General features: G+C 35.5%; 1 protein-coding gene across 1 annotated transcript in view; it reads left to right on the top strand.

Moving 5' to 3' along the window:
• TENM4 (teneurin transmembrane protein 4) overlaps window positions 1-19,661 on the top strand; it is a 1,362,823-nt gene that overhangs the window by 139,855 nt on the left and 1,203,307 nt on the right. Inside the window, exon 2 of the mRNA XM_039562133.1 lies at window positions 7,626-7,713. The gene's annotated coding sequence lies outside the window, so the exon portion shown is untranslated. The remainder of the gene's footprint in view (window positions 1-7,625; window positions 7,714-19,661) is intronic.

Here is a 19,661-nt window from a genome sequence, read left to right as displayed (position 1 = left end):
AACATATTATCCCAACAAAAAGAACTAGAAGGATTTTTAAAGCCTGGTATAGACATCTAATTTGTAATAGAACAGGGACAATGACCTAATGTCAAAAGGTCATTTAAAATTTCAGGCCAGTTTATCTTTCCAGTCAGGTATCAGTCCTCCAGTGGACATGTGTAATGTCTTCTTGCATTGCTTGCTGCAAGGATTTTTTTCCACATTTGCCTTCAAATGCTGATGGCTCTAGGGCTAAGTGAATGAAGGATCTGCAGCAGAAACGCTAGGGAATGAATTGCTGACAATCAGCTCTCTAACTAGTTTTGAGAATGTATGCATGTACTTCTACCTCAGCAGAGTAACAAATAAAGTGCATAGACATTAGTGTTTTATTGCCTTTTCTACATCTTGTCAGCAGTTTGTGATATGGAGTGGTGTATGCGTTTCTGAATTGTGCAGATAATGCCTGCCATGAATAAATATTTTGGCAGGGTAAGATTGCTTTCTTATGAGCCTTAATTTGCATTTTTTGTCTGCAAAAGCCATCAGTGTGCATACCTTGTATACAACTTCTCTTTTTGGAAGTACTATTGTTATTACAGAGTAGTTAGCAATGCTTATCCAGTCATATTACTCAAACAGCTGGCAGGTGGTTTGTTCTACAGATGGATAAACTCTAGCACTCGGTAAACTGCAAGTATCTAGAAGTGTTTTGTCTCATCTTTGTTGACCATCCAACCATTTGCCTGATTTTCTTTAAAGTACAGCCCATGGTGATTTGACAGAAAGTGAAAGTGGTGTAGTATTTGTACTAAGGTGCTTAATCATCCCTATAACATCCCAGCAAACTCTTACTTGCCGAAATCTAAATTAGTTGGGCAGATGTATAGACTGCGAAGTATTCCAGATATTCTTTAAATAAATATAACCTTTAAAACGTTCAATAGCAGCTGTAGTACAAGTGTGATCCTTGACTGCATAATCACATCAAATACTACCAAGGAAGTGCTTTGCATAACGTAGTGATGAGGAATTCAGACACTTGAAGGAAAGGAAAAATCATAAGATCCCAGCAGTCAGTCCTGCTCCACACTCTGTGAATTACTTAAATCCCAGGATGATATAACACTCATATCTACAGCAGTGTTGGCTAACTCATGCAGGTATCAGGAACATGCATTTCTAAAGGTTACATAGTCTTTAAAATAATTCATTTGAATTAATTTATTGAATAAAAGAATTCACCCAGGAATATTAAGCACAAAGACACCACCTGTGGCTCAGGAAACCAGTGGGACACAGAAGGCTGGATGACTGTGTGTGGGGAAGTACTGGTGTACAGCTGCACTGCTTTAGACTGTTTTCTAGTGTATGCCCTTTATTGCAAGTCTTAGGAGAGTGTATGTCCTATAATCTGATCTGATCCAAATGTTTTTTGTTCCCATTCCATAGCTGAGCTACTATAAGGAAATAATCATCCTAGTATCTATTATTGCTTTTATTTTTCCTTCTGTATGGAGTATACGGTTTCTGGATCAGGAAGTAGATCCACCTGTGTGTTTGTTCAGTGCCTGGCAGAATGTAGCTGTGATTTCAAAGGGTACTTAGGAGCTTAAGTATTTAAAGTATATAGTATAAGTTTAAAGTATAATTATATAGCATTTAAAGTATAAATGCTACTTTATATCCCTTAGGTAAAACTGTATACAGTGGCCTGGGAACTCCTAAGTCTGATAAGAGAAGGAAATATACTAATTAAGCACTGTTTAGGAAATTCAGATATTTTTATCTGTGTTTTTGATACTTAGGGGGATTCTTTTTTTTTCATGATATCTCCTGTTTTGCTAAATGAAGAGCTGGAAATAGGAAGATCAGTTGTCAGGAGAAAACATCACGGCATAGCATTTAATTTTATTTTTTATTATGTCATTTTTCCTATCATCATTTTGGTTTAAGAATTATTTCTGGGGAAAAAAAGGGTAGGTCCAGTAACTAACACTGCTGAATATACAAGTCTGGCTCCGAATTTTATGTATCTCTTAACTAACATAAATTCCCAAGAACTTTGGAAGCTAATGAAGGAATCACATTCTCTTAGCTCTGGATTCTCCTTTATCCTCTTTTCTCAGCAAATCTATGACTAAACAGTCAGTCATTCACGAGTAAGTGGCAAAACAGTGAAGAATGCTATCATTAGAGATTTTCTTGTCTTACCAGATGCTTTTTTTACTAGAAAAAACTTATAACGCAAGTGAAAATATTGGAATCCAAAGAGCTGGTTGTATGATTTTGTTTCTGTGGCTTACTCAACTTCAATAAAAATGCATAAAAGCAGAGCAACAGATTCACTCTGCAAAACCAGTTCTAAATTCTGGCTATACCATTTTACAATTATTCTGTTTGAAAACTTGTTTTACATATGATGACTTTCATATCCACCTCTCTGAAAAACAGCTGTGCTGTAGTGAGAACAAGGCAAAGAACAATTTTCTTTCTCAGGAATTAAATTATTTTGCTTAACACTTTAGCTTTGAATTGTTACACTAAACACATATTTAGCTTTTCCTCTTGCTGCTGCTAAAGGTATGCTTCATGCATTGGTTAAAGAACTGCAGTTCCTTAAATCAAGACTCACCCAAGCTATTTGGGCTCCTTGATCACCAGCGGTGATCAGGCAATCTCGCTTGGAAATGCCTGTGCTTTAAAACAACTAGTTAGCTCTGCACTTCAGAACTTCTGTTTATTGCCATTGCAAGGCAGCTGCATCTTTTAGATTCCTCATCGATTGGGTCAGTAAGATTCCAAGTTGTAAGGAAAATACATTAATTTAATGATTAATGAGGTAAAAAGGCTTCATCTAAGTTACCAAGAAACAGTACAGAGCAGGCTAGAGTTGAAAACTGTGTTTAAATTGCTGTCTTAGGTCATTAAGTATATTTTTCTGTGTTAAAAGACTCAGAAGTTATTAAACATGTTTGTGGAAGCAAGAAATTGGGCCATTAAAATTCTTCCTTTCCTACAAAATAAAAATGTGGTTTCAAGGCTTAGCGAGTTTTTGATATGACATTTGGGCAGCTTAGATCTCAAATAAATGCAGGGTCTTTGACATCACTTTAATACTTGGATAACTTTCTATATCCAGGTTTTCCTTTTTGAACTTGAGAGCACTACTATGGGTCGGAGTGACTGGCAAAGGAAGGGATTTGCTGAACAAAAGCTTTACTATACCCTTCATTCATCTTCAAATAAAGGATCTGGGTTGTTCCTCAACTGTCCCATCTCCTTCTTTCCATTCCCCTTTTTCAGTCCAAAACACATTTATTCCAGTTCATGCAAGAGAAAGTATTTGATTTATAAAACAAAATTAGTTTTTGCTCATGTCCTTAGCTTTTCTTCTCTTTTACTGAGCAAGACTGGCTGTCCAGACCAATGTGTCAAGGCAACTGAAACTGCCTCCCACTGAAATCATTGGGAGCGAGCAGAAGAACCAACTCAAGGTACAGTTCTAATCCTAATATAGAAATGTATCATTGTTGATAAAGTTTATCATTGGTTCCAAAAATTATGGAATTAATCCAAGATTTGTACATGCAAGAAACATCAGCTTCTTGCAACAGAGATTCACTCTAATAATTGGAACAGGCAGTAAATCACACTTTCATAACTGTCTCTAAAAGTTTAGAAGAGTGGTAATTACCTTATCTTTTCACTTTTCCACTTATTATCTCTATCAGAGCGGGGAAAATGGCACCTGAGAACATAAGTTTCTGATCTTGTTCACACTAAAGTATTTTTGAATGCAGAGGAGAAATTTAAATAGAAATCTGTTCTACATGGTTGGAAATCCAGAAGGATGAACCTCGTAGGAGACCTCCGTAAAGAGACTGATTATGGCTCAAATGACTTATCAGGTGTTCAGAGGTGATGATTATTAGCAAGATCAGTCACAAATGTTAACTTTTCATTAAATTTTAGTGGACTGGCAAAGTTTGATTCTACCATCTTGGTGACGAATTTCAAAAAACATAAAACTACTTTTCTACTTTACACAGTTCTCTAATGTCTGTATAGATGCTTATACTGGTTCCTTGGAAGCATATATGGATAAAAACTCAAGTGCATTATAGGTATTTCCATATGGGAAGATGAACATCTTAAGATAATCAGCTCTACACATGCTGAGACACTGAAAAATGACACAACACTAACCAGTCCACCTTCCAGTCATGTCTAGAACATCATCACAGGTTATTCTGATGTATTGTGAAAGTTAGAACTCTGGCAATTATTTCAAGATTTGAAAACGGTGTTTGATTTCAGAAGGAAGGCAAAGCCTGAAAAGAAACATTATAATCTGGTAAAATTTATACATATTTTTGTGAGTTTATTTTATATTAGACTGTAAAGTGTTAAAGAATGTGGGAATGTATCTATTTGTTCCCATTAAGGAACTTATACTAGACTCTTATATTTACAGTCAGAATACTTCTGTTGTGAAACATCAATGGGAAATTAAGGTCTTTTTAATCATTAAAATCAATTTCCTTAAAAAAGACCTACTGTTGTGCTTCTCAAGGAAGGCTCCGTGCAATCAATAGAAAGAGCCCCTCTAATGGAAGTGGCCTTTGCAGCATGCTTGTCTATAGTTTTTTCTTTGTATAAGGATCATCATAATCATCATCTATGGCATTTGTACATTTGTCAAGGTCAATAAAAGAGACCAATCTATTTTAATTTACTTTCAGTCAATTTCACTACATGTATCTTAGTGTTAACAGGTTCTAAAAGTAAATGTATTCAATTATGATATTTCGCTGGTTGTATAAAAAAGGACAATATTGTTTTAAAAGTGTATTTATGGGTACTAGATTGACTTTTCTATCTATCAATCAGAGACGCTGGGATCAACTGCAGACCAAATTTCTCTGCTCCAGCTGGCAGTGGGTTGTAATTCTTGTCTAGAAATATCTGTATTATCTGCATATACTGTAGGCTAGCTAATGGAAACTCATTCCATCTGTCTGTTCTCTGTACAACATTTATGAAGAATGGATGTAAATATTTAATACCTCTAAGAATGCAGTATAATATTCAAGAATTTGACTATGTCCAATCACATTAATGGATTAAAATCCCACATGTCCATGGCTGGCTGTGTATTCATAGAAGAGAAAACGCACTGAGATGTTGTGTTCCTGCAAAACAGGTTAGACTGGCTTCATGCACTGACAAGATTAATTGCAGACCTCTGAACCTGATATGTTTTCTTAATATCCAACATGGCTCTTACTTTCCTCATTCAGGCTGAAATGTGTGGCTTGCTCTTGCATAATTCAACACCAGTCTTCTCTGTGTGTGGCACTGTTTTTAGTCATTGTAAGTGCCTGCAAATTACTAAAGTCAGTGATACGATGCACAGCAGTTTGCTTAGAGTTATTTCAATGATTATGGAAAGAAAGAAAATAAGCTTCTTTCAAAACTGTCAGAACACTGCAGAAGAGGCAGCGGACATAATTTCTAGAATAGTACAAAACAATTTTTCGAGGGTTTTTTTTTGTGCATGTCCTCTTTACTTAGTGGGAAACAGTACAACATGTAGATTCCACTCTCTGGTCTGGCCCAAGTTCACTTTACATCTGCTAATTAAAGTAGTCCAATGTTTCTTCTGGAAGTTGATATTTTTATATTTATATTTAATTTTTTTTTTCAAAGAGTATGCTGACTTAATCTGTTAGGTGACAAAACCCACACATATTTAGAAACTGGCTGTTACATAATATATTAAAAAAACACTGCAAAACTAATCTCCTTAGTTGGGAACTATTCCAGTACTCTACAATGGTAAAAGAGCATGGAAGAAAAAAAAGGAAACATTACTTATATGAAATATATCCAGCTTTATTAGCCCATAAGGTAAGGAATACAAGTGTTCATGAAGACATAAGGCCCAAGTTTATCCTCTCTAACTGAAGATTTATATTGAAGGTGCTGAAGATACATGGGGGCATAGCAGCCATAGGATCTCTGTATAGTAAAAAGCAAGAGGCAGGTATAGACAAGAAAACAGAAAGCCAACAAATGATGTGAAATACTTGGTGGAAATATGGGGAAAATATACTTTATTTTGAAAAAGAAGTCTCATTTGTGAAATTTTAATTGAACTTGGGTATTGCTTCATCAGTCCCAAGATAGTGACGATTCAGTTTATAAAGGTTAAAACAATTCTGCTCCTTGGTCTCTAATATTCTGGTATATGCTTCAGTACCTGATCTCATTTTTCTCTTAATCCTATGATGCTATGATACTAATCCTAAATTAGTAAAATAGTGTGTGTGTTCTGTGGTGCAATTGTATACACAACATAAATGAATAATTCATGAAATTTGTAGAGTGGTGTACTGAAGAAGAAACTGGGCTGGAAAGAATTTCAAGGTGGAACCTGATCTGAAACTGGACTTGATGACCTCCAGAGGTCCCCTCCAACCTAAAGTGTTCTGTGACTCTGCAATTCTGGGCTTGCAGAATTATTCCAAGAACATTAAACACTCCTAGGTAGACAATGATATATTGAAGGCAGTGGAAATTTGACAATGTTAATCATCATTCATCAAAACATAGGGAGTGTCCCTATCCCCATGACTTTTCTAAAAAATCCGAAAATAAATTCTTTGCTTACATTTGTCATGAATGCAAAGTTCTTAGCAAATCTTAATTACAGTGATTTGAAGTCTAATTAGAATGCTTAGTGGTTTGTGACCAGTAGATTCATTCTTAATTCTGGTTACTAATTTTATGACAATTTTCCTCTTTAAGAAAATCAAAAACTAAATCTTCGAATGAAATATGTCAATTCTCCTGGAAAGTTTCTTTAGTCAGGACTGAACTTCCGAAATTCAGAACTGAATTTCCACATACATGTGTAACAGACAGACAAATGAACTGATGAATTTCAGCCCAGAATGATCAACCCACTGTTGGAAAACTTAACATGTTCATGACCAATGTTGAAGTCTCATATGTGAATTAAAGAGAGGAGAACATGAGTCCCCTATATCAGTTTAACCATTGCAGAGCTCTATTCCCTTTTGTTGTTTCTTTCCAGGGTCATCCTATTTTCTTTTAAAGTAATTAAATTGGATTATTAGGGGTTTTTTAATCCAGTCCCGTGCTACTTATATATAAGTGTATCCTGATATAAGAGTGAGAAACCATCTGCATAGATTATCAATGCAGGAGAAGAAATTTCATTTATATTAAAGTGATGATAAGAGTTCAGAATGTTCCACCTCAAAATTATGACATGACACGACATGTACAAAAATATTTTAGATAATTAGGGATATTATAATGTGTTAATTGAATTACTCCTCTTCCTTTAGGTCCTGTAAGCAAAAATAATAACAGTAATTTAATGTCAAGCTTAAAACTTGATATTAATACTTTACCCATATTAAAATGTAAATTTTGTCTCCACTTCTTAGTTATAGAGATGCATCATACAAGAGTAATATATTCCTTGTAGATACCTGTGTAGAAATGCCAGATGAACACAATGTTCTGGGTTCCAGTTGGGCTATTCTATGCTATTATTTTCTGAACACGATAGATTCCTTTTTCATATGATTTATAACTTGTCATTACAGGACACTGTAGTCCTCCAGATAACATTAATCTACTGATGATTCTGAAGTGAAGACGTGATTGATGAAGTACCAGAAACTGGTGACGTAGGTAAGCTCTTCTTTTCTTTTCAAACCTTTCTTGATGAAATGTACAGCTGTACCTAGACTGGGATCACAAAACTATTCTAACTTCTGAGGCACAGAATATAAAATTCATTGAGACTCCCATTTGTTTTCACTTTTATTTTTAGGATAAAGCTATTTTTATTTTTTATTAGCTTTTAAAAAAAGCACTTTAATTAAACAAATATATCAGGTTTTATAACTTTTACCAAATTATTTTTAAGAATTTTTGGGTTGTTATCTCTAATCCACCTTGGGTTGACGTCCCTTTTATATTTCTTACTGAAATGGTTATCAACATATCTCCTTTCACTTTTCTCAAGGATTTTATAATAAATTCTCTTCTGCTGTTGCACAGAAATTTTGGAAAGGTACCAATGAAGTGATTGTCTTCTCTTGTTCTAAAATCAGCAGTAGGAGTGACACTTAGAGATTTAAAGACACAAATAAGGTTCTACTTTTAAATTCTCAAGTATTATGTTTCTACATCTTAAATGCTGTTTGGGTCACTAATAAACTTCTACACTCTTCCTCCTAGAAAATACCTCTTATATCCTCCACAGTCAGATAAGTTCTTCTTAACTGATTTTTGCAGAGGAGAGAAGAAAAACAATAAATGTAAATCCAAAGAGATACATTTAATCTACAATTGTCATACTCTGATCTTGTTCTGCATTTCAAGACCCTTCAGAGATACTATATGAAAAGTTAAAAGGAACATTTCATATGATTTGACTGCAGGGAGACTTTAACTTATTCCACAATGTAACAGACAAAAAATCATTTACCTGATCAAAATGTGACCTAATTCACTGACAGCATTGCTACACATCTTTGAGCAGTAGAGATGGCATCTAAAAATAATGGACATAGCACTAAAATCCAAAACTGGGAACAGGGCAAGTTTGTTAGCATGTAAAGCTGCTATCAGAAGGGTTAGGAGAGTACAGTGGGAGAAAAGCTGTAGTGACAAATCAACTACACTTAGGAAAACAGTATGAGAGGCATCCCATACACTAAGGTAAGATGTGTAACTGCATACTGTTCTCACTCTCCTGTCCACTGCCTGGTTGGGATCCTAACTGTTCATAGTACCACATAGCTACAGGTATGTTGTTGCTGTACCTAGCAGAATAGTTTATCCTACATTCAACTTCCTGATGCCTTCATTGTCTGCTGGGGCATGAAGAAATATTGTCAGCCTCAGTGTTGCTTTTGTGTATGTGGTGGGCTTGCCTTGGCTGGACACCAGGTGTTCACCAAATCCACTCTATCCCTCTCTCCTCATATTAATTTATTTCCAATCAAATCAGAGTAAGGTAATGGCCAGTGTTTGTCTGTCCTCTGCCAGCTGGCATTGGCTCTGTCTGACAACAGAAGCCACTCCTGTAGACCCCTGGTACCAAAACCTTGTCATGCAACTCTAATACAGGATATCAATAACTCTTTAATGACTGCCTGCGCAGTTATTGCAAATGTATGTTTATTAACTTCTGAACTGAATAACCTCTTTCAGTGATATACCCCAAAATAAGGTCATATTCCTATGAGTTCTGCTCTAGTTAGTGGGTGGAGGGAGATTCCTATGTGAAATGGGGCACGCTTCAGAGCAGGAGCCTAATTTTGAACATTGACCTTTGGAGATGTTGATTTTTCTCAATTGACTACAATTAAACTCAGGGCTCTTAAGCCTCCTGGAACTAAAGCAAACCTGTATGACCATCTCCTCATGCCTTTGTTTGTTGGTGTTTTATCTTTATGCTAATTTCCATACATCAACCACGCAAACAAATATCACATATCTGAACACAGAGTATTTGATTTGCAATGATGACTTTGGCATTGCAAATATTGACTATAGAATGTGGCAAAGTCTAGAAGCTTATAACTGCAGTTTCAGACCTGACATATCAGTACCTTTAGGAAGGAGGCTGTTATCTTGTGCATGGAATGCATTCCAGCATAATACAGAGTGCTGCAGTCTTATCCTATATATTTCCCTGAGCAAATGAAGCATTGCCAGCAGCAGACCTTGAGGGATCAAGGACCTGTTGCTTCCAGAAGAATTTTGTAGGAGATATTTGGCAATATTTGCCTTTCTTTGGCTGTAGACTTTATGCTCTGGTCTTTGGAAAGGAAACCTTATCAGAAGTGACTGACATCTCACAAACCATGCAGCATAATCTGTTTGCTCAAAACTGCAACATTAGCAGCTGGGAAACTGAGTGTTTGAGCCCTGGAGGTGTTGCTGAGATTTTGACCTTTGTTGATGATTTTTTTCATTCTTTTAAACAGAATTTTATTTGCTCATTCTTCAGAGATCAGGTTAAGTGTTCTGTGTTCATTCTCAACGCTTTCTCTGCTATGTGAAGTCAGGTTCTTGGTAGCACCATTTGTCCATGAGAAGAAACACCAACAAAATAGTGGGGTGGAAATGCAGCATTCCAGTGTTTTCCAGTATGACTAATTTGGGAATGAGGACACATTCAGTTTCCAGTTGGCTTTCTTTAAGATTGCTCCAAATTATCTCTCTGAGCTAGAGCATAGACTTTGGAATTCACCTGGGGTTTTTTCTGAAAATGTACAAGTATGCTGAAAGAGAAAAGTACAACTATCTTCCAAGATTTAGATCAACATGGTAAACATGATGCAAAGAGATCTAACCAACAGTGTGATTTTCTTTTTAAACTATTACTTTTGACTATTCCTATAAAAGTATCAAAATGATTCTTCATCTTTTAAATCAGACAAATATTGCACCAGTATTTTAATGACCTTCAGGCCATTATGTCAGGCTCTTGAATATACTTCTGGTATCACATTGTGTGCTGTAAGTTCATTTTTTAATTGATTCAAATATTTGGTGTATTGTATCAGTTAATTAAGGTTGGTTCTTATTCATAAATTACTTAGGTTGATATGTTTGGTGGAAAAATTCAGGCTTAGAGCATGTAAATCATATAATCTGAATAGATTTAGTTGGAAGTTACCTATGGATGCTATTTGATCTTAACCACTCCAAATAAGGTCAATTTTAAATTAGAAATCTCTTCAAAGGGAAGGAAGAAGTAAATTGTTATCTATTTTTTTTCTGGTTTTGTGTTTGTTGGTTGTGGGGTTTTTTTCTGAAATAAATATTAAAACATGTTTTGCAAATTTTGCAGATTTTTTTCTGAAAGATATCATTTAAATTCACCAGAATTACTTTAAAATGTAAAATTAATTGCATTCTAGTACCCACTTAGTTGTGAAATTAGAGTTTAGAAAGTCTAATGCTCTTCTATGTATTCAGAAATTCTCTCTACTTTTCACATGAAAAAGAAAAAAACTCTAAAACTAGACATGAATGAGTCACTTGACTCCATTCCATCTCAAATATGAAAAATGAGCAACAGGATAAGTACCTGAAATGAACTCGAAACATTAACAAGTAAGATGTGCAAAGGAAGTGTACATTTTCAAATTAGTTCATGTCTCTGCTAAAGACACGGCAAGCAGAAATGTATTTGCTTCTTTAATGCAAATAACTTGACATTTTGACAGTCAGAGAAGCTAGTCATTCCTAATGGAGCCATTGATCAGTACCTCTTCAGCATTTAGTACTTCAAAACTTTTATCTGCAGTCAAAGAACCTATTTCTAACTAGAAAACTTCACGAAGAAGAAGAAATGTTTTTCCTAATGTGATCTAGGACAGTACTATGAAATTTGCCTTGAGAAAACATAGAAAATTACTCCAACTGTGAGTGAATTTATGAATTAAAATATGTCAGAAAAGGCACTTTTAACTTTATCACATCATATGTCCATCTTAAACAGGATGTCACAAACAAACCCCAGCGCTCTCCTCTTTATCTTCAGCTGTGCCAGTACAGCGATAACTCTCTGTCTTGGCATCATGTTGTTCCTAATATGGAGAGAACTCTGGGTAATTACAGATGTGGTGTCATCCTTTCATGCTCCTTTCCTCTGTGTAGTAATGTGCTCACGGTTGTGCCTGCACTCCCAACTACTGGTTAGTCACTATGATCATGGTACACAAATCTGGAAAAGAAGGTGGATCCTGAAAGACTAATGCAAGCAAAACGGCAATTTGCCTCATTAAAAACTTTACTACTTACTATTTCTGCAGAAGCCAACCGTTCCTGGATAATTTGTGTTCTCACAGTGAGTGGCATCTTCTTAAGCGGTATTTTGGTGCTTTCCTTGGTAGAAGGATTGCGATAAACAGATTTTTCTTGGAAGTAGGACCCATGCTGGAAGTAATATCCCAGGTGCTGTGAAATCTCAGAAGATTGGTATTGATAATCTTTTGCTTTTAGTCATTTACATTGGACTTGTCAATTTACTCCTGAGGACTGCAGTCATTCCCTATGGCCACTGCCAAAAAAGAGGTGGAACTACAACCAGAAGCTTGGATTTGAGACTAAAAAAATATTGTGTTTCTGTGTTCTAGGACAGAGAGGAGCATTTAGCTGTACTAATAATTAAAATTCCATTACAAAATGCAGTGTCTAGACTTCCAACTAGTTCCTTATATCTAGGATGGGAAAGATTTTATTAGTTGTAAATGAAAGAAAACTAATTAGTGTAATTTGTGCTCTATATGCTGATGCAGTCACACTCTTTTAATACCAATTAAACGTGTTAAAACAAAATGCTTTGTCAAATTAAAGATTAATCTATTAAAAAAGAAATAGATTGGCTCAGCTCCTGATTAGCCTTCTGGGTTTACCCTAATATATTCTTACTTTTAACTTTGTTTGTAATTGTCAAATATCATCTGTAACATTCAAAGTTATAACACAGGGATTCAAACTAAAGGCCCAGGTTTCTTTGTCATCATCACCACAGATTAACAAAATGATAGTAAAGAAGATGCCTTGCAATCACAGCATCCATATTATCCAGAAGGGCAAGCAGCCCTAGTATTAAGAGATGTTCCCTCGGGAGAAGAGTCTTTGATTTAGCAATTATGTTCAATATAGTAAGGCTGAATTACTTCAATCACTAAATAAATTACCAGAGTTAGAGTTATAATGAAAATTCGGGTTGAAAATAAGGAGCTGGAATAGCACAGAAAGAAGCTAGGTGAAATCAAAGCAAAGGGAGCAATATAGACGTGTGTTTGAAAAGGACTAGCTGCCCTGGCTAAGACTTACACAGTCATGACTTGGGATTTGGGATGTCTTTTATTTCTAGAAAGGGATTTTTGCAGTTGGACCAATGGATGTTTGACACTTCTAAGACAACAGATGAAGCTGATTACTTTAAATCAGATGCAAGTTGCTAGAGAAATCCATGCTACTATACACAATATTTGTGAAGGAGATTAATGTCCAATTTCCTGCAGCTTAATTGTTTAAATAATTTTTGTGTTGGTGTTATGCTTTCCCACATACTCTCTTATGCGACCATCACACTTTATACAATAATTTATTAATGAATATTGAGATGAGCAAAAGGCTAATAAGTAAAAAAAAACCTTTGTAAAAGTTGACATTTATTTAAATAACAATGATGTTAATTGGGAGGTCTGGAATCAACCCAGTGCTGAAGAGTGGCAACACTGGATGATTTTTTTCCCCTTATTTTTTATCTTTTGAGATCTGACAGTACATAATAGTGACTCATATATCAGGAATACTTCTGCTCTTTTCAAGTAGGTAAAAAAAGAGAATAAGGAAGCTGCATTGTGAATACAATTAATTTGAACAAAATTAACGTGAACATCGATGAAGCAAGCTGGGTGAATGCAAGCATATGTAACTGACTTATAATTACATTTGAGCACTCTACCCTTTGACTCTACCATTCTACTGAAAATTCTCATACAAAGTCACTGCACTGTGACTGGTGATGAAGAAGTCCCAAAGGGAGAAAAATGTAAGGCACTAGACTAACTGTAATATTTTTTTACACTTTCACTACTCTGATGCAAGTCATGAACAATATTAATTTCAATGTCATTGCTGTTTTTTATGCTCTATAATTTCCACCTTACAGTGTCACCACTTGGTTTATGTTTCTTGAATTTGTCAAAGACGAGGCTACAGTAACTGAAGTAAAGCTGAAACTGCATCTTTTTCCAGCAGATATAATCTCCTCTGCCGCTATGGGAAAAAATAAATCTGTTACACTGGAGATTTTTGGGGTTTTTTTCTGTTTCTTGGGTTTTTTTTGGTTTTGCTCTGTGGGTTTTCCATATCTCAGTTAAAGTTGTGGTCACGTTGTTTCTTTAATCCTTTCTTCCTCCATGGAAATGAATTACATGGGGTTTTTTCAATTAATGAGGACTAGCTTTATTTTATATTGAGAGAGATGTGTTGCATTGCAGAGCAGTACTGAACATGTGGCATTACCATAGTTTCCTAATTTTTCCTTTGCATTCTTAGGTCTAAGATGTTACAGAGGGAATCTGATGCTTATCATCTTCATTCTTAAAAGTCCAAAGGAGATATGGGGGGAGAAACAGGGGGATCAAGAAAAATATAGAAGTGGATTCACATTTGCCTTCTACCTCACTGAGTTTACATGGGGCCAGGGAAATAATATGAAAGAAGCCCATTGATAGTTTATGATGATTCTGAATACAAATCTCCAGGGACACAGATTTCCAGTGCAGAATATCTGAATTCAAGGTTCTAAGCAATGAGGGAGGATGAAGGACACTGTTGAGGTACCATGTCACAGTGGGAAATGGAAATAATGTCTGCTAATGGACGTGTTCAAGGCCAGGCTGAATGGGACCCTGAGCAACCTGGTCTAGTGGAAGGTATCCCTGCCCATGGCAAGGAGGCTAAAACTAGATGGTCTTTAAGGTCCCTTCCAAACCAAAGCATTCTAGGTTTCTGTGATTCTGTGTTTTTACTGGAAAGAAGAACAGTATTACTCCTCTTTGCTCTGAAAATTCAGAAAAATCCATTTAGTTCCTTAAGTGATACAGGGCCAAAGTGCAGGGACATATTTTGGAATCTCTTACTGTTAAAACCATAGCTAATTTTTTTCCATCAGATCTACATTCCTTGCAGTCAGCCACCAAGACACAAGGAAATCTAAGAGACCTCACAAAGCCCTCTGCTGACTTCTCCTTCTAACCACTGTTTTAGCTTTCTTTTCAATACACAACACTCATATTATATTGTTTAAATTGCCATCTAACCTTGGAGGAGTGAGACAGTTTCAGGCAGCATCATTCTGAGCTTGAAGTATTTCTTCAAATGCCTTAGAAAACAATGAGGTGATGAAATGGTGACCATGCTGTGATCCTGGGTATAGTGAAAGCTATTATCATGCAGCAGTGGAGGAGCAAATACACATACTTGTCTTTAAATCTGGTGACAGTCTAAATTCTGTGCTGAATGGTCAAAGCATCACAGTATTCGTGCTAGAAAAAGAGATAGACCTGACCTTTGCAGACCATCTTACCCTTTTGTAAAATGATCAGGGAAACATGAACATCTGTGCTGGGGAAAAAAACACCATTATTGCAATCTGTGCTCGTAGATTACTTGTAGTGAGAATGACTAATAGCAGGATGCTGAGTGACTATATGTCATAGCCTTGGTGAGGCGTGTCTGTTTTACGTTCTTGTTTTTGTTGCTCTACCCAAAATATAGTAGGTGAAATAATTGAATTTGTTTAATATTACTGAGTCAAAACACTTCTTTAGCTGTTTATTTACTTCATTCTTTAAACATAGTCATGTGAAACAGAATGAAAGGGTTTTAGGAAGAAGTGCATCTATCCCATTTTGTTTTGCACGCTCAAGCCATTTGATACTGGAGCAAATTATCCAAACCATCCTCCCCTATGTCTTTTCAAAACAGGATGCAAAGCTGAGATGGGCTTCTAAAATAATAATATAGTGTATGTTCGTGTGTGGGTTGATCAAAATAAATACTTTTCTTTTTCTTCTTGCATGATTTTGTGCTGAAGAATGTCAGAGTTAATATGAAATTCTGATCTATGTGACTCACATAAACTTGAGGTTATTCCAGAGAAGCCATTAAGCTTGACATAGAGTCCTCTGAGATCATAATTTGGCTTGTCTTCAGGTGTTTTCCTGCTCCAAAACTCATATGAGCGTCATTCACTTACACGAGATATCTTGTAATGTCTCCTTTTACATAAAATAGAACCTCACAGATATTTTTAGTGGAAGATTGGTATGAGAAAGCAAGCTCTTAATCAGTTGCTTATGGCCTCCATATCAGATGAGGCTTACTAGCAGAAAGATGAATGGAAGAGCTGCCAAACTCTTAATGTGATCTGACTATCCTGTTTTATACAGTCAAATCCCATACTTGCTGTGCTTTGCCTATATAAATTCTTCTCCCCCAATTTTTTTACAGCAACTAGTTGCAATCACGGAAAGTTAATTTATGTCTATACGGGAGGCTGAGTGATGTCAACCACAAAAGTGGCTTTAGCAAACTTGTGGATAAATCACAAATATACATTAGATCTGACGCCAGGTGTGCTGGGTAATGTTCAGGCATAAAACAACACTAGCTGGCCTGCGTTACATCTGAGACATTGGACCTACTTTTGCATGCACACTTATATGGGCACGCATGATTGCCCTCCCCGGGCCTAGATTTTAATATGTAAAATCTGGCAACCATGCTGAGCAGCTTCATTTATTGATTGTCCCACTTGTTTCCATCTGGAAGAGACCCAGGAGGGTAAACAGGATGAAAAAAGCTTTCTCTAATAGAAAGCTGAAAAAATTATTGATAATATTCCATCAAGAAAAGTTTGCATTGAAAATCTATTTTCACTTTTGTTTTGCTAGTAAACCAAATATGTAATTTGCTTTGATTTTCTCTCTCTCTTTCTCTTTTTTTTTTTTTCTTAATTGTCATAGGAATAATTATGATGAAAAAAAACAGAAGTTGAAATCTTGCATTTTTTCTAGCATGTCTAATAACTTTTTCAGAAAGAACAGGAGAAATTGTCAGCCTTGCTTTTCTATGGAAAATATTTTTCCACAAAAATAATATGGAATTGAAACAGAAAGTTTTCAATTTATGCACAGAAACACGTACCATTACTTCTAATTTCAAACGAGATGAAATTGGTTTGTCTTCACCTCCCTTGGTTTTGTGCTCTCCTTTTTTCTTTCTCTTATTCTTCCTTGCCTTGGTTATTTGACGTCCAGGGATTAGGAAAAAAACACCCCACCAACAAAAAAGCAAAACCACAAAGCATCAAAATGTTTTGTAAAGAAATATCAAGAAATTAAAATATGGAAAACAAATTTCAAATCTTTTTACTCTTTCTTGGATGGTATGTCATCCAGCATGAAGGAAAAGTGGAATTTTATTGGTTTGTTTGAAGATTCTGCCTGTTTATTCCCATTTGGCCAAGTTTATTATTTATACCTTGGGTTTGATGATGGAGTACCCCAACTCAACTGAAATAAAATTCTGTTTGACTTAGAAAACTTTAAACAGTAAATAGCAAAATATAATAGTATTTTCAATATTACACAATGCACTAGCTTGCTATTAATATATTTTTTAGCATTATTTTTGTTAATCTTTGGTTATGCAATGTTTTTTAGGGAACACTATGAATCCAACTGATCAATCTGATTTCTTTTCTTTTTCCTTGGACTCTTTTCATATTTAGCTATGTGTTTGTCTACTGGATTTAGCTCCAAATAAGCATTGAAAACTTTAATTTATTTAGCTTTATTTACATCACTTTTCCTAGCAGTTCAAGTGAAGAAGACAGGTGGCAGTCTCTACAGAAATTACACTTGTTTTTCAGCCATTCCTGCTGCTCTTGTAAAAACAGATTTGTGGATAATCCATATTGCAGTCAGATATTCGCAATTTAGAAAGTGAATAGAAGAAAAGAGACTATACGTAATCCCTGAAAGTAAGTAGCAATATACTGGCTTTTGGAGTATGCCCACTGCCACTGCCATAAATGCTGTGAAATCTCCATTGTATCAAAGTTTTTGACAGAATTACTGCTAAAATTATGTAATAGTCTATACAGGAAAACATGTAGGATAATTCGTGTTTTCTGGTTTCCTGATGAGCATAGATTTAGTATTTCAGCACTCAACTCTGCCTGAAATAGGCGGATGCCTTTTTTTCCTATTATCATTTTATATCATTGTTATTATTTTTTACAATATGCTATCATCCAACCTATTCACAATAATGTGAGTAGTATCATGATAGCTGAAGTCTATTTCGTGCCATTCAGGAATGCAGATCAGCTCTGGAATGGACTGTTTAAATGTTTATAGGTCAGCTGAAAGCTATTAAAGGAATTGCCAGATAAATCTTTTAAAAGTCTGTTTTCATTTATTTACGACATAAGCAAACTTTAATTAGTGGGACTATTTTTCTCTTTTGGGGGGAAAAAATAGGACATCAATAATTGACAAAGAATGAATACTCCATTGTAGAGTAGAATACTCCATTGTAGACACACCCCATACTGAAGACATTTTCAATCCAAGTGGTTCAGCAACTTTCTGGAAAAACGGTTTCTGCTCTCTCTGACACTAGAAGAAACTTTCCTACTTTCATAAATGGCAGTGACCTTATCCTGATAAATACATAAAGGCAGCATTTGAAACCCAGACTGACTATTGTTAAGTGTACATCTGCTAAAATTTGATTAAATAAGAAATCTCTGAAAAAAAATTGTATTAGGCAAAGTCTTAGGTTCAGACAAACACTGTGGATGCGATATAACCTTTTAAAAGCCCTTCTGTATCTCATCAATAAGTTTATTTCCATATTCCTTTTCCACTACAATAGATCTGGGCTAGACATCAGCTGTGGAGTGGAGACAAGGAAGAATGTCCCCAGTGTCAAACATTTGTCCAGCTTTCACTTGGAGAAGAACTTCAGAGTTATTGCCCCCTCTCACATGTTCAAAATATAAATCTTGGAAGCCTGATTTTGAAGATTTTGGAACTGCTACTGTGTTTAGAAAACACAGGATGAAATCTTATAAAAGCATTTTGATAGCAGAGTTTTTTTTCCTCATCCTCCTGTCTTGTTTTGGAGCTGGACTGCATAACTTTTCCTCATAAACATTTTTACTTTGTTTGTTTTCTTTTTTTATAAGATAACTTTCTAGAATGAAAGGGATCATATCATGTTTCAAAGCCTTTACTGTGACATTAAACCTTTGAACTACTGCTAAGGAAATTATTTCCCTAAGGCTAAATCTCTGAAAGGTTATTAAAAATTTAATTTCACAAATGTTACCTAGACTAAAAAATAATAATATCTAAACACTACTTAAAACCTTGATTGCCTAATCTTATAAATCCCACTGCTCCTTACTTTTAAATAAAGCAGAAATTACTATTAAAATACAGAAACTTTTCATAACAGGATTTCAGAAGGAGCATGGAGATGCTATGTCCTATATCTTTTATGTTGGTCAAAACTGCACAGGTATTGTGTCTGTGACTTCAGCGTGGAGTCAGTTTTAAAATTCAGTTCTTTTAAAGCAGTTATAAAGAAAGTGTACTTCACCTTTAGGTCATGAACCCACATAGGAGGCCATTAGTGGGAATACTTGAATAATTTTGAAAAGGGGAAATAGGTGTTTCATAAAACCAAAGAATGGTTTGGAGTGGAAGGGACCTTAGAGATCATCTAGTTCCAACTATCCTGCCATGGGCAGAGCACCTTCTAGTGAGTTATATGATCCCAGGACTAATTTGACAAAGAGATTCTTGTTAGGAGTGTAGTCTCCCTTGACTTGCCACGTAGAGGGTAACTTTCCAGTCATTATCTGTAGGCTTTTCGTGCTCTCTCTGACATTAGAAAGTCTAAAGAAAAGCTACTAGATTCTAGACTGCTAACTTCTTCAATCCAATGGAGTACTTCCAGCATGAGTCAAAAAGTTCTGTCCTCTAAACCCATACTGCCATGCTACCAGGGCTTTACAA

The sequence above is a fragment of the Corvus cornix genome, chromosome 1 (assembly GCF_000738735.6).
Source record: "Corvus cornix cornix isolate S_Up_H32 chromosome 1, ASM73873v5, whole genome shotgun sequence".
In the NCBI taxonomy this organism is placed as follows: Eukaryota; Metazoa; Chordata; class Aves; order Passeriformes; family Corvidae; genus Corvus; species Corvus cornix.
Note: the sequence above shows the minus strand (reverse complement) of the source record. Positions and strands in the feature narration are given on the sequence as shown.